Here is a 25,586-nt window from a genome sequence, read left to right as displayed (position 1 = left end):
GTAATGCTGTTATCTGCAACCAAAATGCGTAAGATACATTTGTTTGGCAAACAAAACTTGTTGAGTCTGCTGAGACTCTAACCAATAAAGCGAACTTTGTGGTGACCTCTCAGATAAGGCTGCTGGCTATAGTCAGGGGAACAGAAGGTATCTACAAAAGAAAATTACCTAGATGTGCTCCAAGTTTGACATAAACAAAAGAACACCCCAATTTTTGAGTTTATTTAACAACATTACCATTTCAAGGTGAGGGTCTGATCATCAATTACGAGACCGTGTTTGAAAATTAATCCGTTTACATCAAAGATTCTGTCTTGTCCATTCAGCTTCCTCTATGTTTTTAGTATAACATGTCAATCTCACTTCAAGCACAATTGCATTGATTTAAAGATCTACAGAGATTCCAAAACCCACATAATTTTTATTACTTCACCTCCGTACCTCTGCTGCCTCCCAAATTAGGGATAAAGATAACATTTCAGTAATCCTGTGATATGATTTTGGGTTTCCCTCCCACCTACACTCTCTACTGCTAATCCTAATTCAATGAATAATGTCTCAGATGAGTAAAATCATGTTTTAAGAGATTGCTTGGCAACAAAGTTTGCTGTAATTCTACTCACTGTACAAACAGCTATTGTTTGCTATCATTAAGGGACTTTCCCCACTGTGATTTCCCCCTCTTCATTAGGTATGAAAGGACTTTGATTGGCTCCCTCATAGGCGCAGTTCTCGGCAAAAGCACAATGCATACTGGAAATCCTCTGTATTGTTTGCAAAGAGCAACTCATAATCCCTTTGGAAATCTCTTCCTAAAAACATACCTTTTGTTAATTTTTTTTTATAATATGATTTTCTCCCAAGGCTAAAGAATGATCTCAGCTCATGTTAGCTCCATTCCATTAAGAATGGTTTCTGGATATTTGCCATAGACCGTCTCTAGATGGTCATTTTCTGGGGCCCCTCTTTTAGTGTGTTTTGAATCAAACTGGAAAATCTAAAAATACAGCACACAATAATCTTCGGTGTCTAGACTCTTTTAATATTTTACAAAGAAGGCATTTTGATTAATAACCAGATTAATTGGATACTGGAGCAGGTATATTATTTTGAAGAATTAATAATTACAGAAACCATTATAGTCCTTTCCATCGCTGACAGAGGTATATTATAATACAAACAACCATTGAAATTCTTTTTTCTTTTTGATTATAAACAATGTGTATTCAAAAGGCTAGGAATACTAGTCAAATCAAAAACAATAGCCTCAAATTATCTGTGTAGCCAGTGGAATGAAAGATAATAAAACTACAGAGGGTTTTTTAGTATTGTTCATGCACTGAATTTTCTTCTTGTGGCTAAAAGTATGTATTTCACATAATAGAGTGTGAACAACCCTTGTTGACTTTATTGGAAACTGAAAACATCTAGTACTTTGGGGAGCAGAGCCCCACTTTCTGGTCTGTAATGAATGTAAATATTTCCAGAGCTGAGGTGGAAAACCAAATTTAAATACAAAGTTTGCACCATTTAAAATCTTGTGTCTGCTGTGCAAATTGGCAGTTTGACTTTTTGATTTAAGCCCTGCTGAGGTTGGTGGAGGGGTTCTGAATCAGACCTGTCGCTTCAGAGATGATTTGGAGAAGCATAGCTGGGAGGCGCCTTTGAAGGAAGTGATTTCAACAAGTGTTGGGCTTCACTCTTCTTCCAAGCAGATGCTGACCCGAGTTCCTCCAGCTGGGTTCTTAGAATCATTAGCCGCCTTCGAAAATGGAAGGCTGTTAAAGAAGGAAATCCAGTTTACTCTCACTTGTAAGCTGGAGGACAGGACTACTTCCTACTACTTCGGATTCATCAACGTGCAGGTTTGGACAGAGCCAGGTCCATGTGTCTGTGCTAAGTCTGTGCTAAGTGAATTCATACAGTTCCCCTGTCCTCTCTGGATCTTACTTTGGGTGGAAAGAGGAGAAAAGACAGGGAGCCTAGCAAAAGCCCACAGAGTCATTAGGGATCAGGCAGTCGTGTGGATGGGGAGGAGGCCTTTTGGGCAGGAGTTTTGTCCCACCAATGGTACTGAAGAAGCTGATGGCCAGTGGTGTTTGAGCAGCCCAGCTCAAGAGCAGAAGGGCTTGCAGGAGCAGGGAGCACTAGATGCAAGCTGTGATAACTGGGCTGAAGGTTTCAACAGCTTGTTCGACCAGTCCAGACCAAACTTTCTTCAGCTCAGCCTTGCTTGGTTCTGGGCTTCCCCTAAGCTCATTCCTTTCGGCATGGCACTAGCTAACATGCTTGCCAGCTTCTTATTTGGCAACTGCCTTCTGCCTCGCTGGCATGGAAAAAGATGAGAAGACAACAGACCTGCACCCATTTGTGTAGAACAGCCCTGTCTTTTATGTGCTTAGCACAAGCATATGAGAGACACGCAAGGGAACAAGACTCCGCTTCTCAGTTGAGTCTGTCATTTTATAAAAGATAAGTCATAGTGTGTTGTGTAAAATCCTAGCTATTTATAAAATCCAGTGACCTTAAAAAGCATCGTAAGTGGTAGAACCATAGAGTTATCTGAATCGTCATTCTAAACAGCAGGTTTATCTCGAGATGTTGTAGTCTGTATCTGGTGGTGTAAATCACACATTCTAGTAGTAGGTACTGTGATACAACCCTGCTGGAATTTTATAAGCACAGGATGTACAATGTGGTTTAACCGCATGTCTAGGAAAGAAAATAAACAGGCAGTTGCCCACAGAACATATCTTACATCTGAACTTCGGTGCATGTGCCAACAAAAGTTATCGCTTAAGCTGCTAGCTGGACAGCTCGATATCAGAAGTGCCTCTGCTGTGTGAAATGGATGCTGTTGTTCAACATCGCTCAGAGGGTTTTGCAACATTGTCTTGAGGATGATAGGGAGAAAGGATAGCGTAGTTAGCAATCTGCAGCAGGAACATTGTTAAATAGTTTTCACTTGTGTGTCATAACCTCAGAGAGGACAGTAGCGCAAAGAGAAATCTGAATCTGCATCTTAGTGCTGGTTGAGGTGTAACTATGCCTCAGTAAGGTAGTTCCCAAAAGCTGCAGTTGGGCTTGGGCCTCGCTCTAGTATTGCCTTGCAAACAGGTACAGTCCGTAAAGGCAAGATGCAAGAAGTGACTACAGCAAACAATAGGAAGGAAGAGGGGGAGGGAAGATGAGGTTAACAGTAATAACATCATGTGGTTATGTAGGTTAACAGTGTGAACAGCTTGATGACTGACTTCTGTAACCTCTTTATTTTTAAATTCTTTTCTAGAACACACTGTTAAAGCACTTGGCATTGTATTAAATTTTGCTCCTTACCCTACCCCAGAAAAGTATTTTCACTTATTTTCCATTAGGTAAATGTTTTTTTCTGTTTGCATGTAAACTATACTGTATCTTCTTTCTTAGTTTTCCTGGGCTCTTCAAAGAGCCCATCTTTGAACCTCTCTTGCACAGTGCTCCTCCGCTCATGCACATGATGCCTGTCCACCAATTAAGTGTGGCACCATCTCTCCACATACAGCCCTCTTCTGCAGCAGTGCTGTCTGCAGCAGTGGCTGGTGACATCACCCTCCCCATCATCAGGGTGCCCTGGCAGGTACAAGAGACTAGGGAACCTGTGAATCAGCTGGAGAGTAAAATGCCCTGGAGGCTGGCAGAGCCTGCCCACCACCCACCAGGTACCTCCAGCCCCTGCACCTCAGCATTCACAACCACAGACACTTGGCAGAGCGGAGGTTCACCGAGCCCCACCTTGGTGCTGCTGGGAGCGTGTCTCCCGCGCCACCCTGACCTTGTGCCATGGTTAGCATGTGTACCCACCAAACCAGTTCTAAAATTAAACGGCAATATGCAGGATTACAGAGTCATTACTGACAAGGAGTACAGCAGGATAAACTGCAAAAATCTCCATGCTTCTAAAACGTGTTAGAGAAGATAGGGCTCCTTTTCAGTCTGCCTGCTCGCTGTAGGACTGACTTTGAGCAGAGTACACCAAAAGAAATTAGGTGCATCCCACTGAATTCAAGAAGACAGGAAAAATTGAACTAGCAAGTTAGACTGTGAATTATCACAAGTATTAACAAAGCAAAAGGAAGATTTAAAGATTATGATGTGGCTCTGGAGGTTTCATCGATTTTATTCCTATATAAGAAATTGAGTTTGCAATGTTACAATTCTGAACCAATGTGAAAATAGATGTCCCTGTGCAGAAAAACTTTTTAACCAGAGGTGCTGTCATTAGGTATGTTGTCATGACATATTAGTTTACCATCTGCACTGCCAGAGCCATGCTCACACCTAAGCCTGTAATTCAGTGACTGACTTAGTCTGTTCTCCCATTCATGAGGCTCATTGAGAAATATATATGCTGGCATGCTTCAACTTTACCTGCAAATAAAATGTGTTTTTGGAAAAGCCCCCAAAGAATGAAAACTCATTTGGTTCAACAAAACATGAGAGAAACCCCCACTCTTGATTATACCCCTTTTTCTGCTGGCTATAGTGCTTGAGGAAGTTTCAGACTAACTATAACAAGGTACAAAAAAAGAACTTAGCAGCCTACTCTAAAAGAAAACCACAAACTGTGCATAACTCCTTGATAAAACTACCACTACAAATCTATTTGATATTATAAACCAACCCATTTTACTATGTACTAGGCAAGTCTACATCCCAGTCGTAACCACACACTATGTTGAATGGGAGGAAATGTAGACAGAAATCCTTAACCTGTAATTCTACATACAAATACATGCACACACAAATTTTCCTAGTTATGGCTGGAGAAAGGAGTTAGGAAAATAATTGCTTCACAATAAGTAAACACTATTTTGAGAATTTAGTGACGGTGCCTTGTGCTGGTCCTGTATGAAGAAGTTAAACTAATTCTGTGTGTTTAGTGGCTTACAGAGACTGTCCGTGGCCTCAGGCTATGAAGATAAAACTTGGTTTGGGGCTGTTCTTTATTTAAAACATTGAGGAAGTTATACATTCCTGAAACAGAAAATTTTTTGAAGTAGTCTAAAGGCATGGTCAGAGAACATGTAATCTTAAAAAATAATTATCTTGTAATACTGCCATGTTTATATCTATTTGGATTATTTCTTTTGTCAAGAACAGTTGCACAAATTCTGTTTGTTGTGGGTTTAGATTGACTTTCATACCGCTCTCATTTGGAACCTCTGCTGTTCTGTAGCCCATTTTCCATAATCATCATCCTGAAAAAAGAAAGACTATTTCTGGCAGTAATTAATGAAAATAAATTCCGTACAAATTGCCCAAGAATATTTCATTGCTCAGATCCAGGGTGGCTGACACTTGTGAATAAAATAACCTTTTGAATTTTTTCCTTTTAGGGGATCACACATGACCTTTTAATGCTAAAGTTCATTAGTGCTTGGATATCATATTGATGAGCTTTGTATAAATGAATGGATGAACAGATAAGTCATAACTAAGATAATGAGCTTATAGCTGTTATGGAGGTAACTGAAGACATGTCATGGGTACTAATTAATTAAAGAATTTCTGTATAGTTTTATTTCTTGTCAGTCTTGGTTCAGAATTCACTCTCTCTACTTTAATCTTAGCAAGCGATGTTTCATTTTTAATGTTCCAGACAGCTGTATCTTTTTTCCAGAAATCCAGATATCCAGCCATTCTTATTACTGATGGCTTCATTATCAGTTTGTTTTTCTGCTCATTACTGGCACTGACCTTGCCAAGAGCTAAGCACATGCATAATTTTACTCATGCGATTAGACTCATTAAAGCTAATGGGATTAGTCAAGAAAGTAAAGCTACTTCTATTTAAGTGTTTGTCATTTGAGGTAGTGCAACTAGAAACAAGATCAGGAAGGTCTGGAAAGAATTCAGATTGAATAATAATTTTGTGTCTGTCATTTGAGGTAGTGCATCTAGAAGCAAGATTAGGAAAGTCTGGAAGGAATTCAGACCAAAAAAAAATTTTTATTAAAAATCATATAAAGAGAAATTCAAACATTTTTCCCTTGACCCAACCCTGAGGGGTGATGAACACAGTGCGTTTTCATGCTGGAGGTGAAAAGAGATTTTCTAACTGTTCTTTTCTTCAGAAGATGGGGGCTTGTCAGAACTGAAGCTGGTCTCAGCAAACTTTATGAGGTCATTTCTCAAGTCTAGGACGACATTTCTAAATGAAAGATAATTAGAAATATGCATCTCAGCCAACGGCCCAGCAGCAGAGGCTGACTGTAACCTGACAGCAATGTCAAGGTGCTGAGACCTGGGAGACTTCAGGTCCCCCCAGGAATATTTCATTAATGTGGGGAGTTTGAGAGGAGCAAACCCAGGACAGATTTCCCCTGCACAGAAAGGGGGAGATTGCTCTGAATTAAACAAGGTAAACGTGTCTGCTTTTGCTGAGGAATGGTTTGACAGTATGGATGTGGGTTTACAGGTTGAAAGTCTTGTGTGTGAAATCCTCAAGAGGTGTTTATTGGGTATAGAGTGGGGGAAAAGTCTAAAGGAGGTTTTGTGGAAATAGAAATGCATTTCCTTGCCATTACTCCTGCCCTACCTTTGTTCACCATCTCGAGCACTGCCAGTCTGCCTTTCTTTGACCGGCCAGCTGCAAGCCTCGCAGAAGCATTATAGCAGCCAGAAATACAATATTTAGAGTGCAGCTGGTTTTCAGCCCCTTTCTTTGATAGCCATCTCGGCTAGGGCTGGCAGAGGAGGGGCAGGGAGAAGTTATTCCATCCATCCCAAGGAAGTTCCCCTCTGGACCATCAGGACAGTTTTATGGCTATTGGTAACACAGGCCAAACTTACAATGGATGATTATTAACTCCAACACACTACAATTTGTCATTTTTGACCTCTGATGAGATGCCCCATATACAATACATTATAAAAAATCTGGCCTCTCACTTACAAAATCAAATACCAACCGCTCTGCTATCATTCTGAAGCAATGAATCTCCCGTGGCCTTGGAGAAAAAAAACACTTGTGGACTTTCACCCATTTTATACCTTCCTTTCAAAACACACACTTATTTTGGTCCCTGCTAAAAACAAATACAAATGACAATGGAAACTTACTAAAGCTGCAGTAGAGGCTATTTGTAGTCTGAAAATTAAAATTCGTAGTTCATGCTGACTCCTGTACCCTGGCTTTTTCTGGGTAGAGGTTAAAAAACAGCAAGTCCACCACTACTGAGTCTAATATTGTGGGGGGTGGATATTTTTAACTATGACTCACTTTTCTCTAGGAAAGCAACTGATCTATGCCCCAATGCACACAATTTTATTATCATTGGGAAGAGCCATGTGGTGTTCATGTAGTGCTTAATCTCGTGAAGTCTCAGCACCCAAGGTTTTCTGATTAATGGCAGAGGAGGAAGACTGGAATGACAGTTAGGATTTTGCCAGTTTATACTGTATATACAGCTGTTGCTGCGCAGGGGAGGGAAACGCAGAGTCTGGCTGTCTGTTCCAAACAAAAAGAAATGGCACATGCTATTACTTCCAGATCATTGCAGTCCCTGCACCACCATCTGCTGGGGGTCAGAGCAGTTGTCCGGGTCGGCGTCAGTCATGCACAAACTCAATGCCTTCCACGGAGCTGCACCCAGCAGTACATATTTACAAGAACAATAAAGCAAACCTGCTCCCTGGACACAGGCAGCACAATGCTCAGTCACATTGGGAACAAAGGGGCACAACGAAAGTTGATATGCATTACAAAGGAGGTTCTCGGGGATCACAGCTTTGTGATTTCAGGCTGTAACACAAATTGAAGGGAAGAAAAAGTGTCACCAATGAGCCCAAACCTAGTGATCATTGTATTTGTAATTGACGTAGCATTGCTAAAAGGGTGCCTGGATCTCTGTGTTTCCCCTTTTCCTATTTACAAAGTCTTTTGTAGAAGGTAGTTATATGCAAAAAGCTTTGATGATAAATGCTGAACGCTTGGATATACTGTTCTGTAACAGCAGCAAGATGATCTCTGCCACTTACCCTGGCTTGTCTGTGCATCTCTCTTTTTACAGGGCTTGTGCCATGTCCTGGAGCGAGGTGCAGAGCCCTGACTGACGTAAACTGAACAGTTCCTGGAAACAGGATGAGTACAACTGTGTCACTGTGATGTTGAAACCGAGTGGGCAGTTTTAGCATCTCTTCGGTCTGAACAACAACTAATGAGTAATTCATTTCTTCTGCTAAAAAGGGCTGCTTCAACACCAGTGTGACACATCAGGCATTACTGCAGGGTACTGCAAACCTTTCACTTAGTGCTGTCCTGCACCCTTTGCTGAACACACGCACGCAGACGTGACACCTTTGGTGCCTAGAACTGGAGGTGGGTCTCCTTGCTGTACGTTAAGGCATAGAGGTAAAGCATAACTTTTCTTTTTGATCTGGGCTAGCTTGCTGCAGGCTAAGTCCAGTGTTTCAGTGCTACATCAAAATGGAAGCAAGAGAGCAATGGAGCTCAGTGAGGAGACATCTGCATTGCTCGGGACAGACCCAGCAGTATTCAGCTGAGTTTATTAGTTTGGTCTCAGCATCAGCGCTGTTAAAACAGGCAGCAGTGCCAGCATGGGGTGATAAGAATGGGCAGCAGTCTTGGAAAGCTATGAAAAGGGCAGGTGGAGCTGGACCCAGAACATTTTTTAAGTGAGGCTCATTGCCAAATAACTAGCAAACATGCTGTACTAGCAAAAACACACGAAGGACTGCTGTACTCCCTGCCTCACATAGCTGCAGTATCTGTCACAGCACTACCACGTACATAATCCTTTACATTTCATCTGATAATTAGTGGTTTTGGCATAAGCAAACCCAATCTTGTTAGGTCCTATCGTCAGCTGCTTTTTACTAAGCTCCACTCTGGCCATTTTTGCATAAAGCCTTTCCAGTCCATGTAATGTTTGACAACCTTCTCGGATGTTTAGCCTGAAACATAATATGGAAGCAGAGACCTCCAGGTAGCTGCACCCACATGCCTTCCAGACTCCACCTCCCTGGCCTTGCTGGCACCAGGACACCCCAGCTGCTGGAGCCGCAGAGCTGGTTCTGGAGCCTGTGGGGGCATGCAGAACAGCCTTTGTGTGTTCCCTTAGAAAATGTCACCAGGCTCAGTTACATATTTGTACTTGGAGGGCACTTGCCCTGAGCCATTTGACACAGACCTGAACTGGACAGGTTCGTATTGCAATTAGGCAGCCTTTCAGTGTTGGATCAGAGCCAAAAGAAAGATTTTTTTTAACAATCTAGTGGTAAGGAACTGAGTTTGAAGCAAAAAGCTGCAGAAGAGTAGTCAATGTACAGTTCAGATACATACTAGAATGTTTGAAAGTGTAAATAACTTGATGTCTAATTTTAGAAGGAAGAGGATAGGAAGCTGGTAAAGTGGCTCTGTCAAGACACTAGTAATAAAATGAAAGGATAAAGAGCCTTTACCCTGTAGGTAATTGATGTAAATCTGCCCCAAATGTGTAGCAACTGAAAGTCCTTCCTATCAGTAGTCCAAGAGAGAAGTGATGTGTTGTCCTGTGTATCTAGTCCACAATAGAGAGGTGCTACATCATCCCTTGGTGCTTGCTTGCACCTGTGTTGGAGGCTTTGTTCTAGCAACCAGTGACTAGATTACCACGAGGAATAGACTGGGTTTCTCAGTCATCCTTCTGAGCACAGTTCAGACAAATTCTTTAAATAATGCTGGGGAATTTAGGACTGGTTTCATGCGTTCTGCAGACTTCGGGAGGTATTTTACAAGTCCTGTGTTTACTAACAAATGTAAAACACAAGAATAGATATGTTCTGCCTAATACAGTAACTTTTCTGATGCAAATAAAGCTTTTACTGAACAACCAATTGAACAACCACGTTGGTACTCTTATTCTACGGCATATTCCTGCTAAGCCATGCTCTTGGTGGAATAGTCCTCCCCCTTTACCATATTGTAGCATACTTAACAGAAATGGAGCCCTGGATAAACCATATTCTTGACTTCTATTTTGTAAATCTGTCACTGTGAGAGCAAGAGTTCAGTCTATTTTTCTTAATTGCCTAGATGAAATGAATTTACATAGTGTCTGTCCCAGTGGGTATCCAGTTAGGCATACAGCTGAGGAGTCTAATGTTGAAACCACACAGCATCCAGAGGCTGCACTGGAAACTTTTTGTTTAGGTACTTAAGTGGGAAATGAACTGTTGGGAAAATCTAGGCCAAAATTAACAGTTTTACTTTTTGTATTGCCTCTTTACTTCATCAACTCACTCTTTATCTCTGAGGCTGTACATATGTTTTTATAAAGACTAGTTCTGTGGGTTACCAGATCTCTGGGCTATACAAATTCAGTCCAGATCAGGCACAATGAAACGTATCTTGAATCAGCTGGAGCACATAATAGGTACACATGATGGCTGTTTATGTCAGCTTTATTCTTTATGCTGCCTCAATGACAACTGTGGGAGAAAAAGTGATATTTGATCAAACTCGAATTACAGAAGCAAGGTTTTGCATTTTTAAACTACTTTCATCTATTACATTAAGCTGTACCAGTTAAGTACATTGCATCAAGAGGCAGTGACATTTTTGATCCAGGATTAACTGCTGCAACTTTGGATTTACTGCCTCATGGAGCCTTGGCCTGATTTTTACCCCCAAACCACTTATATGCTGTTTCTTAACATATCTGCCTTGAACAGCTTTACAAATCTACTAACCTATCTTTTTCCAAATCTTTTCTGTGAATTGCTTTTGCAGTAATGTCTGCCAGTTTCTAATGCCCAATGGCCAGATGAATGACCATTAGGAAATAATAGATTCATAAAATACAATTATGTAGCTTTATGAAAGCAATATTTTAGTGATTTTCAGCTGACCTAGGGCACACATACAATTATTGTGCACTTCTGTTGCTTTTGTCCTCCATCCGTTCTCACTGCTTGCTATAGCCACTTACAGCGTTGCATTTTAGCCTCTTGAATTTGCTTGACTGAATAAGTCTTTGCAGTGGTATTTCCTAGTCATATAATACAGGAGGCTCCCCGAGCATATCGGAGGTGCTTAAAACTTCAGGAGGGAGAAAAAGATATTCAGACCTTTTCATTTTTAAATACATTTGTTCCCATTGTTTATGGTGTTACTTTTCATTGTTATAGAAATCTTCTGAAAGGATTATTGAGAGGGTTGTTTTGCTTTAATCAACTTAGTAAACTTTTGTTTTGCCCTTTATGTTGATTACAAAAGCAGCTGACATTGTTTTACTTGCACCTTTTAAAGCACCGCACTGTGTTACTGGCTGAGTAGCATCTCACTGAACTGCGCTTGCTCAGCTTAAATACTGCTGCAAAAGTAGCACAAGAGAAAAATGTTGTCTTTAAGGTCCTACAGAAACTCTAGGTAAGCTGGAGTAGGGGACTGAAAAGAGACGTGGGAGAGAGAGAAATTGCAGAGTAGTGAAGGAAAAAGGGGTAGAAAGGCAAAAGAGAAGATTGTTGCTTCAGTAGAGAAAGGGATGGCTGAGCAGACAGCATCAAATTGCTCCCCAATGCTGTTCTGGCACTTGCAGATCTATGGAAAACATGCCAGAAGGACATGCTGAATTTGTTGCTCCCGTGTGCCAGCCTTTTCTGCAGCAATGAGAGGAACCAATCAGTGCTGCTTCAAAAGCAGCTGGAAACTGAGAAAACCCTGGTCCCCTGCGGCCTGGCAAGCAGCAGCACAGGGTCTTCTCGGTTTCCAGCCACTACAGAGGCTCCATTGACAAAATGTTTGCGGCATTTGAAGGAGTACAATGTGACAATGAAAGAACCTGAGGGAGACAAAAAAAGGAAGGGGGAGAAAAGAGGGAGGAGGCAGAATTAAATGGGAATGAGAGAGCAAGCCAAAGGCAGAAGGATAAAAATCAAAAGAAAAATATGCTAATTACTGCAAAAGGGGTGATAAAAATAAATCATCGTTGTCATATTCAACACCTCTGCAGTGCTTTATCAAAGAATATAGTTGCAGTAGCAAGACAAGAAAACAAAGTAAGACTTCACTAACATTCTTTCTCACCACCTCTCTGAGACACAGACACTTACTTAGTCTCCCACTTTCACAAATACTGTTATGAAGTACAGAGCAACTGGAAAACACCAGGTCCCTCATCCTCTGTTTGAGAGAGAAACAGAAAGAGATAAAGAGCCCTGGAAGCCAGGCGGGTGGTGTGTTTTACTGTTGCTCAGAACAACCAAAGAGGAAACAAATGCTGCCTGAAACAAAGCCATGGAGCTTGGCTCATTTTCTCCTTTTCCCTTGTACTTCATTGTATCGCCTATAAGAATACGTAGCAGAGTGGAAACTACTGATAGCTCAGACAGAAGCAGCATGGCTAGGTTTTATTTCTTTTACCACTGACTGCCTGTCCGTGTGATGGGACATCTAAGAGGGGCATCCAGGAGCTCAGGGGTTGTGCCTACAGTACATTTCCATAGTCTCCCAGATGTCCCCACTTGCAGTGCTTCTTCAGGGTGAAGGGCAATCTGCGGGTGCAAGAGCTGAATTTTGTTACAAAGCAACTAAACTGGAAGGACCTTCCCAGATATCCTCACATGGGTCATGGTCTTTCAGTTCATGGGTCCAGCTCAAGCTACTTCGAATTAAAATCCGCTGAAACATATATAGGGTGAACACAGACAGGGTCTTCAGTACCAACAGTTTCATTCCAGATAGCCGCTGTTATTGGGAGTAACCTGATAAAGTAGATGTGCAGAAGAGAATATTGTTTGGGGGAGAGCACTAACATCTACAGATTTTCTGGGAATTCTTGGTACTTTCTGAAAGGTCAGAGAAGTGTACCATAAAATTTGAGAGAGAAGAATAGAAATGCTGTTGTTAGTTTCAAGAGGCAATGTCAGCCAAGAACCGAGAAGGGGGTAAATTCTCTGTTGCTCAAGTTGGAAGTAGGTAAGCTCAATTTACCTGCATTTGCCTTTGAGCACCCTGCTGTCATCATCTTAAATGAGTTTTTAACTGAAGGAAGGCTTCTGTCCTGATGACAGGAGTTTTGAAGTTAATAAAGCCTTCTTCAAAAATTCTCATTTATCATTCAGGTTTAAAATAAAATGCTTCCATTTGCTCTGTGAAGTTGGCAGTTACTTTCAGTCTTGAGAAATTACTCTTGTAAAGTAGTTACTGCTTAGGTCAAAAAAATAATCTGTTTTTCCAAAGCAAACTGAATTTGAGCACAATCTATGACAACTACACAATCCCCAACTTTTAGATCAGTGATCAATTTGTCTTTCTCTGTAGGAATAGTAGGCAGTGTAGGACAGAACTGGTTTTCTTGTGACATTTTTACAAGTGAGTTACTACTGTATGTTAGAATTTTGAAAGAACCTACAGGTGCTTTAGCAGTTGTAAAATGAGACCACCATCATGACTGTCCCATCAGAAGTCCCCCATTGCATAGGAGTTTAAGAATAAAATGGTGGTTACTTTATTATTTCATCTTTTCAGTTCACGTGTAGTAGACCAAAATTGATACCATATTTTCAAATCTATCTTTTCAGGTTTTTTCCATCTGAAATATAAGTTACTTTAAAGCAAGGGTAACTTGCTTCATCTGTAAAATCTTAGCTGTACTTTTTATGCCATAGAGGAGGTGCTAGGAAGGACTCTAGAGGAACTACCAGCATGATAAACAAACATGTACCTCAAAATATTGTGCAAAAACCTATTTTATACTTTTAGGGAATTTTTTTTTCTTTTGGGGGTATATCTTATGAGCTGGCTATGTCTACATTAATGAGTAATTAATCCTAACAAAAATAGATCACCATATTGAAGTACTTAGTGCTGAGAATCAGCATGTTGATTATAAGAACTTCAAGGATTTGAACTTCAGGCCACCTTTAAATTGATCCCTTGGATTGGCTCTTCTCACCATACAAGGGGTTTAAAGCTTCCCAAAGGCCCACTGGTTGGTTTTGATTCTTATGTCCCCACTGGAGGCTGGAGTACATTTCACGTGCACTGGGCAGACCACCTGGGTTAGTTCCCTTCGAAGGGAATTCAGTGCTTCTGTGCACCAAAACTGCCCTGTGAACCGAACCAACGTGCAGTAAATGGGGATAGTCAGAGGACAGGATTTGCTTCAAAACTGTGTTACTGCTCTGAACCAAAATGCTAATGTAGAGGCAACCATACATATTTTTGTGGCTTTGGGAAGATGCTGCATATTTTTATGTCGGATGCAAACCCAGCAGTTTTGCATAGTAATACTCATATAGCTGCTTGTATACTTTCCTGGCCAGCAACCTCTGGCAAGTTCTCTGGGTTTAATAATGCAAAGACCAAAGCCAGCTATGCCGAATCATTATGTAGCCAGAAAAATCCTCACATATGTACTTTACATGCAACTCAGAAGAGCAGATTTTATTTTATCAAGTAGTAACAGTTGTGGTCCTCACATAAGCAGTACGAAAAACTGTTTTCCAAGCTGCATGATGAAATAACTGCGATGTAAATTGACAAATTTTTACTCCAGTTCTCCAAAAAAGAGTGATGGGTTTGCCAAATCAGGAAGAAAGACTTAATTGTCTATGATCGAAGAAGGTCCTGCTCTACATAGAATTCCATGAGAATGCAGAAAGGTTGAAGGGGAGAAAAAGTCTGGAATCAGGTAGGCTTCATTTAAAGGAATGTGCTTGAAAATTCACTCACTTAAATATTGATATTAAAATAAATATGTCTTTTCTGTCTTCTCAGTTGGAAAAACCCACAATAGTGATTGCTTCCTTTAGCTGACAAGCTTCGGGCACTCTGCAGGAAAAAGGACACATGTAGTAACTTGAAATGATGATACTTGGTTTCTTTAAGCAGTAAAACTTCACTCAAAAGTTTGGTTTTGCTACTAGGATCAACCTTTCTCTTTCATATCTAGTTCATATCACAGACGCCTCTTTTCACTTATGTTTTAAGTGGTGAGTGCAGCACAATTGTTTCAGCATCTGAGCAAGAGGGAACGTTTTCTTTCCAACTCACTTATTTTGATACTTAATCTTGAAAAGCAAGTCAATACATTCTAAAGCTCCATGAAAAGCAACTTCTGTCTTCTGCTTCTGTTTCTCAAGGAAAAAGTTAACCAAAAGCATCAGTCAGAACCTGGAAAGAATCAGATCTGAATTCTGAAAACAGTAGTTAGCTTTCATTTGTTCTTACTCCTCTCTACCAGAGGTGATTACAAGTAAGATTAGAAATGCAAATACCAGATACCATATAGTACATCAATGTATTGGTCATGAGATCAGAAGTTAGAGCACGAAAGCTAATTCTGACTTTGTCAATGATTTTCAGCTTTTGTCAAGTTTTTACTATTGAACGTTTCCCACCTGAGCAAAGGAATATTAATGCTTCAAAGAGCAGAAGAAAGAGTGCAACACTCAACAATTTACCTTTCTGATTTCTAGTTTATTTATTTGAATGAGTCATGACTTTGCTCTCAAAACACTGCCCTGAATTACGTTTACTACTGCTGGCCAACTTTTTGCACTGAGTGTTTTAATTTTGATTAGTCACATTCATTTGTGTAATTTCAGTTCCTTGGCTGGATTGCCAGAGCTGAGGCAAGTTTCTAGTGCAGCTGCTGGTACAAGTACAAAATCTAGTTTCAGTTAATTCCTGCGTATATGATTTTTTCATTTGTTCTCAACAAATGATCAGGCACATTTTGAGTGAATGCATGTTTCCAGAAAGCCAGTAGAAAGGAATGTAAAGTGAATAGTGAAAAAGCATTTGACTCCTAAGAAAGAGAATTCCTACAGTAGTGCTCTATTGGCTTTGCTCAAATACTCTTGAATTTCTTCCACTGGGGTCTGATCCATAAATGGATTTGGTCACTAAAAATAGCAGTTATGTCCTAAAGTTCATACTATGTGCTGTTAGAGTTTCAACTCAGCTTCTGTTTAATCTTAATAGAGAGCACCCATGATTACAGTGGGTATTATACCCACAGTCTTCCAGATTGCTTTGGTAGCTGCCAGAGGGAATGGTGGCATCTAAAACTGTGGCACTGCAGGGAATTCAGGCAAACGCACTCCACTGCCATGGACATGTCTGAGCTCACTGAGAGCCTCCTTATTCTTACCTGGAGGCTCCTTTGGCACCTGTGGTTTTGCATTTGCACATACTCTGAGCTGTGTCTGTGAACTTGCAGCTTACTGCCATCGAGACTTGACTGATACACTGACTTTGGTGCAATGACACCAGGGCTCTCATAAGGGCTGAGTTTGGTATGAATGGCAGGAGCAGGAAAGATTTCTTTTTGTAAAAGACTGCCATCCACTTTTGTGCAATATCCAATTTGGTCCAGATTCCTGCCAATAGTATTTTGAGGATTGTGTCCCAAACTGTAATTTTCCTATCCCTAGATGAGAGGCTAAGTTTGCCCAGAGAGCTGGGAGATGCTGCTTCCTGGGGAGCTATGATGTCAGTCAGCTGTGGCTCCAAACTGTGGCTCCTGGCACGTCACACGCTAATTAAAACCTGCTTCTAGAATATCTTTTGCACTTATGCCTTAAAATGTCATTCTAGTTTAGGAACTTCCGAAGACAGCCATGCTCAGCTCCTTTCTGAGTATGAGAGGACTCAGACCTACATTTTCCACCTCTTGGGCATGCTCTGCCTCAGTGCAGCTTATCTCCCTTTCTAGTTCTGGTCCTAGAACAACACAAGTATATTAATTTCCTGACCAGAAGATCTTTTTGCAAAGTTTTCTACCTTATCTTTGCAAAACCAAAAGTTAACTCATAGTCAGGCACCACAGATAGATTTAGATTTAGTTTTTAATCTGGACTGGAGGTGGTCCACAGGGGTGTTCAGAGATAAGGTCTCAGTTCAGTTTGATAAAGCACCAGGAGCTATTTGTAAAAAACTGGCATCCAGATTTTGAACATCTGCTAGGTGTTTCTGATTTTCTTCTCTCAATTAACACAAAAATGTAAAGTATCTTCCCTTCACCCCAGGTTTACAAGAAGTTTAGAGCTGCAGGAGTTATATCGACTGCATCTCTCAAACAGATGGGATTTTTTAAACTTTATCAGGCTTTTAAAATTCGTATTTGGTCCATCTTTTTAAATTTGATCTCTAAAGAAAACTAGCAGAAATCCTGAGGTATTGTTAATGGGTCACCTGGTAAGTCATGGAGATCAATACTTCTTATCCTCAACCATTTACATCCCTATTACAAGTGAGTATGCAGAGACAGACAGCACAGGCTTCTACTTTAGCTCAGTGCATACAGATTAATTAAAAAACAGGCCCAGTGCAGATGATGCTGAAAGAAAAAGTACAAAGCATGAAAAGAAAACCAAAAAAAGAATTACATCATTTCCTTGTATCTTCCCTAAGGACAAGGGATTGGAGAGTATGAGTCAGTCTGAAGAAATGAAATAAAAACATCCCAGCTTTTAGTGACTTTTCCTTGTTCTTACCTTATGGAGCAGAGCTGGCCATCGAGAACAAGCAGCAGAAATTTGACTGCTTGCTAGGTTTTAAAATCTGAGTGAAGGTGTGCATGTGGATAGCTTGGCTTTATGATTTGTGACAAAGATATAGTGACCAGGAGAAGTGGGCTTGGATATGGGGCAGCACAGCCTTGTGGACATCACATCTACTGCTGCCTACAGTCACATACGTAGTAGGTGTGCTCTGCAGCTAGTGGATGAAATCTTTTCAAAGCTCCTTAGAGAGAAGAACACAAGTTGCATGTCCTTTTTGGCTGCTCAAGCCTCTTCCTCATACCTCTGCTTTTCAGTCTGCAGCACAGAGGTGCTGAGAGGATGAAGCAGTGGATGACTTATATACTACTTTCTTGGTATAGGAACAGTACATTTTGTCCGTGACTTAGGACCTACGTAACACTTTACCATGTACTCACCTTGCCCTCCATCCAACATCACAGTGTCAAATATTCTGGAAAATGACATGTAATAATGCAACATATTTTTCTGCTTCATAATTCAGTGAGAAGAATTCAGAGAAATGTCTGGATACTAATGAACTTCCTACTGTGTCAAAATGGTATTGTTCATTTCTGTTTGAATAATGCTCAAGATAATCAAGGATCGGCTGTTTGAGCCAGGGTATCGGGGACATTCACCAAGTCAGTATGTCCAAGGACACCCTGGTAGGCATAATTCTGTGTTGTTTACATTGGTGGAGAAAACAAAAAAGGCAGCACAATGTATTTTTGTTCACAGCCTCTGATACCAGTGAAGTCTTTCAGTGATCAAACCTGGTAAGTTCCAGGACTATTCTGGAGCCTCCCAGATCACAGCTTACAGGGCAGAAGGCTTAATTACCCAATTCAAGTTTCGTTGTCCCCCAATTTCTGAGATTTCATTTTAGAAGGAGAGGATTTGGGGTGTCCTTTTGCCCATATTTTTATAACTTTTTATTCTTTTCTGGTTTTCACCAGTAATTTCTACAGTCTCTTCTGTCTTTTTGTATCATGTTCCTTCCCTGCTCCAGATAGCTAGTCTGGCAAGCACAAAGACATTTAAATGACTTCAGCCAAGTTAAGAGTGTGTGCAGAACTAATGGAGGATTTAAGATGAGAAGGTGGGAAAGACCTACCTGGCAGTATACATATATTTTCTTTTAATAGTTTAGAGCCAAAACCTCCTGAGATGCATTTGATTGTATCACAGTCTCAGTTTCCATTTAAAAATAAGTCCCTCTGAAGAAATATTGATGCCTATACCGATGCCGGCCTGTGCAGTCTGAAACAATAGCTGTGAGCAGTGCTGATCTGCGTCATGAAGTTCAGTAGTGTTCAGTAGCTTCAGGGCTCCCTGACAACTTTATCAAATGACTCCATGTGCCAGGAGGAGAAAAATGTGAAAACCCTGTTAAACCCTCCAAAACCTTGGCTTTTGCAGTAATGACGTCTTTGCCTCCATCAGCTATGAGGGGCAAGTGTGAGTGAACTGTTGGATGGGTGTGAGAAGCCAGGACCATGCAATCTTCATGTCACGCTGTGCCTTGGGCAGAGGCTTGCAGTCATCTGACTGTCCTCAGCATCTGTTTCCCTGAATTGCAAATAGTTCCATTACCATCATGCTGTTTTACCATCCTGTAAATTTGCCCTATGACAGAACGAGTCCTACCTCTGATGGAGTAGTTTTTGCCATCCTGTATTGTGTGTGTGCTTTATGCTGCAGGTCCTACGTAAGCCTAAGAAAAACCTTCTGATGTGTACTACTGATTGTTTACATATGTTATCAGAGGGGAAAAAAAACAGGAAAGGAAAGCTGGCAGCTCACGCTGCCAAGAGACCTGGCAGTGGCTAGAATCACATTTAGATCATTTCCAGTCAATAGGCTTTGTTTTCATTTTTAAAAAAACCACCTTCCTAGAAAGTTTCTGCACTGCTCTTTTTTTCTCCATTATGATCAGTCCAGGGGAATACTTGCAATGGCTCCTGTCCTTACAACCAAAGCAGGCAACATCAGGAGATGCTTCCAGACAGGAAGTGGAAGGTGTGGTAAGACACTGTGCTTTATGCAAGATAACATGCAGTCTGCCTGGAGCTGCGATCACAGTTCTGTGTGACAAAGGCCTTTTAATGATAATGAAGTCAGGGACTTGTGATGCAAATAGAAATCAGTGCTAAAAGAAGAAGATGAAGTTTAGGACCTAGGCATGTTTCTCATCATCAGGTCAGGCTTTGTGATGGGGCTGAAAAAGGTGAGCCTGAAGGACTGGGACTCCAGCTGCCTGGATCTAAGGATTGCCTGTGGCAGAGAGAATGTTTCCTTGGCCAGCTAAGCCAGAAGAGCTCACAACTTTTCTGAAAACAGAGAAACAGAGTGTTAGAGGGAATAGATACCAAAGCAAGTTTAATTAGAGCCTAGCTCAAATTCAAAAGTGTTGAAATCTGTGTTGTATCAGCTGATCTGTGCCCATTCACATGTACAGGCAATACTGGAAACTTCATTAGGGTGAAATAAAAGTTGCAAACTTACATCAGCATCTCAAGTACTACAATCTCAGCTAGTCCATGTCCAAGCTTTGGGAGTCCTTGGCTATCTATACAAAACTATTCTCATAAGGTTAAGCATTTGGGGACTCAAGACTGCAGTTGCTGAAAGTGCTGACTCATTTTCCAGTAACAGCCTTAATATTAACTCTGCCTGAAGAGACACAACATAAGCAAAAATGAAATGTAAACTTTAATATCAGCATAAATATTAGACATTCATACTAGCATCATCCAGAGAGGAAAAAAAAATTCAAATGCAAGCAATCAGAGTGATGGGGAGCTCTAGCACAAATACTGTCTGAGAAGATGCAGTGTTATTAGCATCAGCTTCTGTTGACATCTTAGTCATCAGGAGCATAAGGATGGCAGTAGCAATGCTGCAATGGAAGTTGGGCAGTAATAAATTCATGTCCAGCAACAGATTCCAGATGTAAAACCAAAACACGAGGATTATTTTCTGTCATTGTAAGCACATAGAAAAGTGACAAAAGCAATCTGCTTTTGACATCCAAATGAGATACACTGAGGAGACTAAAGTTAGGATCCTAGTTTTCCTGTGCCATCCCTAGATAAGGGGAAACCAAAGCGCACCTATTAGATGCTCAAGTTGCCTACAGGTTACAGCATAAACTACTTCCCTCTGCCCTCCATGGCTACTAGAGATGACGGTCGTGTCAGAATTATGTCTGGCTGTTAGGTCACATGCTCCAATACACCAATGCAAGATATAAAAAGTTGACAATGATATAGGAAAAACAAAGAGAGATGATGAAAACCATAGCTGAAAGGGAAACAATATTATGCTATTCAGTCAGAACTTGGTGGAAACTACCAGCTTCTGCTGTGGTTTTCTCATGAAAGGGAGAAAGATGCTTTCTCTTAGAGACTGACAATGGTAGGACACTGGTGTGCACAAATTTCATACCTGGAGGTATTCCAGACCAATAGAAGTGGAAAAGAAAACAGCATTGAAATAAATGGACTTTGGTGCCCAAATCTTCATCCAAAAGACCTAATCCTGATCTGAGCTACTTCAGATGGCAACAATCATTGGTGCCAGACACCAAAACATATCCCCATCTATGAACTTTTTACACATTTGGGAGTAGGGGGAAAGGCTGGATGAGCTAATTCTGGCTGAGGATATCCTGGTTCCCTGTGGCAGGCTGACCAGGAATATTTTTTAGTTTAGCTCTTCTTCAAGAACTGTCTGACTTCTTTCCATGAGAAGAGTGAAAGTGGACCCACACTGTTAATCATTTTACAGAAAAGACATCGTCCACCTTCATTTCACACTCATGACTCATGCCAGCAAATGTTAGACAGGCTCTGGCTCAGAGCCAGCACATGGTAGTGGCAGCAGGAACTCCTTTTCATTAGTTTCTTTAATTCACTGTTTCCCTTACAGATCTGAAAAAAGATGAATCAAGAATAATTGCTTGCTTAAAATGTAATACTTATTCATTAAACCTTGTTGGGGAGCTGGGTGCAGGCACTTGAATGATCTGGAAAATATGAAAGGAACTTGGCTGGGAAACAAAAACAGAACTGATACGTGGTAATGGCAAAAACAGAAGTAGAAACTATATAATACAGGCAAATTCCTATTGAATGCCTCTTTGTCTTGCTTAAAGAAATACAGAGAAGCACTCAAGATGTACAGATAACTAGCCAGTGTTCCCCATTGCAGAGCTCAAGGAAAGAAGGAAATGCTTCAAGGGTTAGTTCCTGGCTATATGGAATATTGCTGGACTGAAAGCAGTCAGCTGGAGTTCATCCTGATAGTCTCACAAACCATTTTATCACAAAAATGTACAGTAACCAGTCAGAAGCAGCCACAGTATTTTCCCAGCACTTTGTGCTTTATAGGCATATGGGGAAGGAGGGAGACAGGCTACAGTATGGGATTCACGCAGTGTAATGAGATTGGTCCACTTTAGAAAAAATGTATCATGGAAAGGGAAAAAAAGGAACTATGGTTGCATGTGAAATTCAGCTCTTCCTCTTACCTAGTCATTATTTGTTCTGTTTGTTAGGGCAATGTTTCTTGCATATTTGTTCATGTACCATACTGCAGGAGTAAAGATGAGTCAATAAACTGATGGATGTTACATTCTGTAATGTCTTTCCATCTACCTCCACTGCTACGCTACCAGCTGGGAAGAGACTCTAGAAGCATCAGTCCTGCTTTATAGGCTGATCACTAGCTTGGTGAAGACAAAATTTCTCCTATTTACAGAAGTACGAAATTAGAAGCAGCAAAGTATTATACCTTCAGAGAAAATGATATGAACTACTTCCAGAGATAAGAGTATTGTCCTGTACTTCAACCAAGATCCACAAGAATGCAGTTGTAGCATCTGTTTTCTATTTATGCCAATGTGGATCTTAAATTGAATCAGTGTATTTCAATGTGATGTTTCATAATGTTTTTGATATACAGCTTTCATTGTCTCAGTGTAAGGATACAACTGTATCATCTTAAAAAACTAGGACTGTTGTGCACCAGCTTACTTTGCAGTTTAAATTCAGGAGTACAATCACTCTCAGTTTGTACTCAGTTTCCAGGTCAAAGTGCAGACCTGGTTTAACTGGGTCCTTTGAACGCTGACAATGAAAAAAAAAATAATTATAGTGGTAGTAAAGTCAAAAGCAAAATAACCCTCTGAAAGTTCCTGGTTCAGGGAAGTTCTTACACTGTTGTCTTTCTACTAGTTCACTTCCAGCTGATAAATGAGGTACAGATAGTTGTTAATGTGCTATGACCCAGTTGTTAGAAAGAAAATCCCAGTCTTGGTCTCAGCAAGATAATTAAGATGAGTAGGGAGTTTTTATCCTGTTTTGTAAAGTTAAAAGCCATAGGATTGATGGTGTGACAGCAAATGCCTCTTCTGGCATTTGAGAGACACATCTACTAACTGTGAAATTATGATACATTCTTTGCTCAGTCTGAGGCATTTGTATTTTCCTTTTACACATCATATCCCTATGGCCTTGATGGAAGCGTTGGTTCAGAGGTCAGCTGGTCAGTTTCAAAAAAACCCCAAAATTTTTCTACAGATCTGTTAAACCTGAGGTGTTCTGTCGTGGTCCTGATGGGCTGTGGTGACATTGCTGTGAGGTTTCTGTCTAGGAGTCTGTGGTCCTAGAGCCCACAGGTCCGCAACAACCCTCGGCACAAGCAGTCTTGGGGCCATGGGCTGGGAAGGGTTCCGGATCCTAGTTGAGCCAAGAGCGAGGAAACATTGAAAGCTCTGGCTTTAACTTTATTTTGGCCTTGATCTCTACAGCAGTCATCTTGCAACCCCAGCTCAAGCCACAGTTTTCCTGCTTGCCAGGCATCCTGCCACAAAGGAGGCTGCAAAGGTCCATTTCTAATTCAGACTGACCTGGGCCGAGGGTCCCAGGGTTTCCAGGCTCCCAGTCCAGCTGGCTTTCTAGGCCCCCCAAGTCTGCCTGGAGTCTTGAAGCTGTGGCAGATGCTGACATGAGTCCTGTTGATTTCACTACTGCTTACTGTGACTAGCAGCTGCTTTCTCAAAACTGCTGCTATGATCCCTAGAGAGCACCTTATTTTGGAAATGGGTGTTGGTATTTCCAGAATTATTTTTTACCCTTTGCCTGCTCAATGGGAAATTTCAAAGGCTTTTCTCCCCTCTAATCTGCACATAAACAAATTTCAAAATGCCAGAATTTCATCCCTTCAGATATCCTGGGATTTGGCCACCTCCAGTGTAAATTTTGGTATTTAAATCCCAAGAAAGATTTAATTGATTCAAATGGTGAGACTCCCTCAAAACGTAACAGGGTTACCCCAACAGAGGTCAAGGTAGTAGACCTCTGCTGACAAGGTCGATCTTCCTTATGTTTAAAATTTGAGAAAGTTCATCCCATGAAGGGATTGTAGCCAGGTTCTTCAGTCTTCCATGTTCTTTACACTAAACAAAGATGCTGAACAAGAACTGGAAATTCAGAAAAGTAAATTTTGTCCCTCTTCAACTCTGGTAAAGTTTCTGCTCAGCAATTTTTAATGCTGTCTTTCGTGGGCTGTTTTGTAAAATATGCCCTTTAAGGCTGACAAACAAGCACTTAATCACTCACAGAAAAAAGAAAAAGGTTAAGGTCGATGCATAAGGAAAAGTCCATAGCTTCCTAACTCTTAAACTTCCTGTGCTCCTGCAGCTGAACAATATAGAATTGTGTTGAAGAGGAAAGCATGCTCCCAGTGGTACCTGTCTGAGCTTGGGATTAAACCATCATTTCAGGATACATCTAAATTCAGTTTTAGAAGGCTCCAAAGCTGACATTTGCCTGAACATCTAGCATTGTCTTAGATTTAGTACTGGTTTTATCTGCCTTCTGCAGTTAACAACGTATATATTTAGGTGATTCTGGAGTGCTATGGTTTCCAAACCAGGAAGCTCCTGCAGCCTTTGTGATGGGTCAGATGAGTAGGAAAAATAGAGCAAGGCATCACTGCTTTGTAATTACCGTATCTCTGCAGGGCTTCGGGGGGTGGGGGGTGGGGGGGGGTGGGGGGAAGCAGCTTCCTGCTTTAGCAGGAAACTTCCTGTTATTTATATAGTACTCTCTGTCACCTAATGCAAGGTGTCATATTCTTAACTGAAATGTAGTGTATCAAATAGTACACCTGCATGAAGCTGAACCAATTCTCATTTCCATTGCTTCATTCTCATGGGCACTAGGAGTGATGCGAACGGAAAAGCAAAATGAGGAAGTTTTTGGATGACTGTTTTCTGCTAGAAATTCTCATTCTTTTTATAGTAAAAGGAATGGGGGGGGGGCAGGGGGAGAAGAGTCTCTTATGTAATATACCTTCAACACACTGTATATGCTTTCAAGTCTCTATTATGCCTCCAAACAAGCCTTCAGGAAAAGGGCCTCTAACCTTGCAGATATTTAAATCTTCAAGGCCATAAACAAGATACAGTATTGTGTATGAAGGTAGAAAAGAACAGTGTAGCATGGCAGAATCTTATTTGGCACTGTGAGACAATGAGGCTAAAAATTAGGAGACTTATTTTTGTCTGTTTCTTAATATTTTAATAAATATTTTGATATTTTAATTTCCTTGGCAAGTGAGACTTCATTACATATGACACTGTATCATCCCCTGTATCATCAGTAGAATAAGGCTATTACAGAGTGTTTGGAGTAGCAAGACAGAAAGTGTAGTGTGGGTCCCTTACTGCAAAGCAATTCAACTGGTACCAACTGCATCTGAATTTGCAAAGGTGCAAGCATGGAAATGGGCAGTCTGGCTCCACAGGCAAAGTGTTATTTTACTGGTGCAGATCTAAGGAATCCAGAACCCCAGAAAAAAGCAACAAGCAGGTGTCCATGCTGTGGCTTTTCTTTAGGGAATGAAGTTACGAACCCAAACCAAGATATTTCTCTTAGTCTGTATTACCACCATAAGAGGTCTGCTTGTCAGGAACAGCTGTGTGCAAGTTCCTATCATTTTAAGTGATAAACAAGAAGCAGCATATCAAAAGCCCTGCACAAGTGTGTGTTTCCTGCAAAACTTTC

The 25,586-nt window shown here is 40.9% G+C and overlaps 1 protein-coding gene and 1 long non-coding RNA gene across 6 annotated transcripts in view; both read right to left on the bottom strand.

The window, feature by feature from the left end:
- Nucleotides 1-25,586, bottom strand: part of RBPJ (recombination signal binding protein for immunoglobulin kappa J region) — a 154,358-nt gene that overhangs the window by 62,990 nt on the left and 65,782 nt on the right. The window lies entirely within an intron of this gene.
- Nucleotides 1,022-24,542, bottom strand: LOC119149528. Its single transcript, XR_005104736.1, has 3 exons — nucleotides 10,283-24,542; nucleotides 8,020-8,111; nucleotides 1,022-1,778 (listed from the first exon to the last, which is right to left on the bottom strand). It is a non-coding gene; the product is annotated as an uncharacterized LOC119149528 (long non-coding RNA).

Source organism: Falco rusticolus, chromosome 1 (assembly GCF_015220075.1).
Source record: "Falco rusticolus isolate bFalRus1 chromosome 1, bFalRus1.pri, whole genome shotgun sequence".
Lineage (NCBI taxonomy): Eukaryota > Metazoa > Chordata > Aves > Falconiformes > Falconidae > Falco > Falco rusticolus.
Note: the sequence above shows the minus strand (reverse complement) of the source record. Positions and strands in the feature narration are given on the sequence as shown.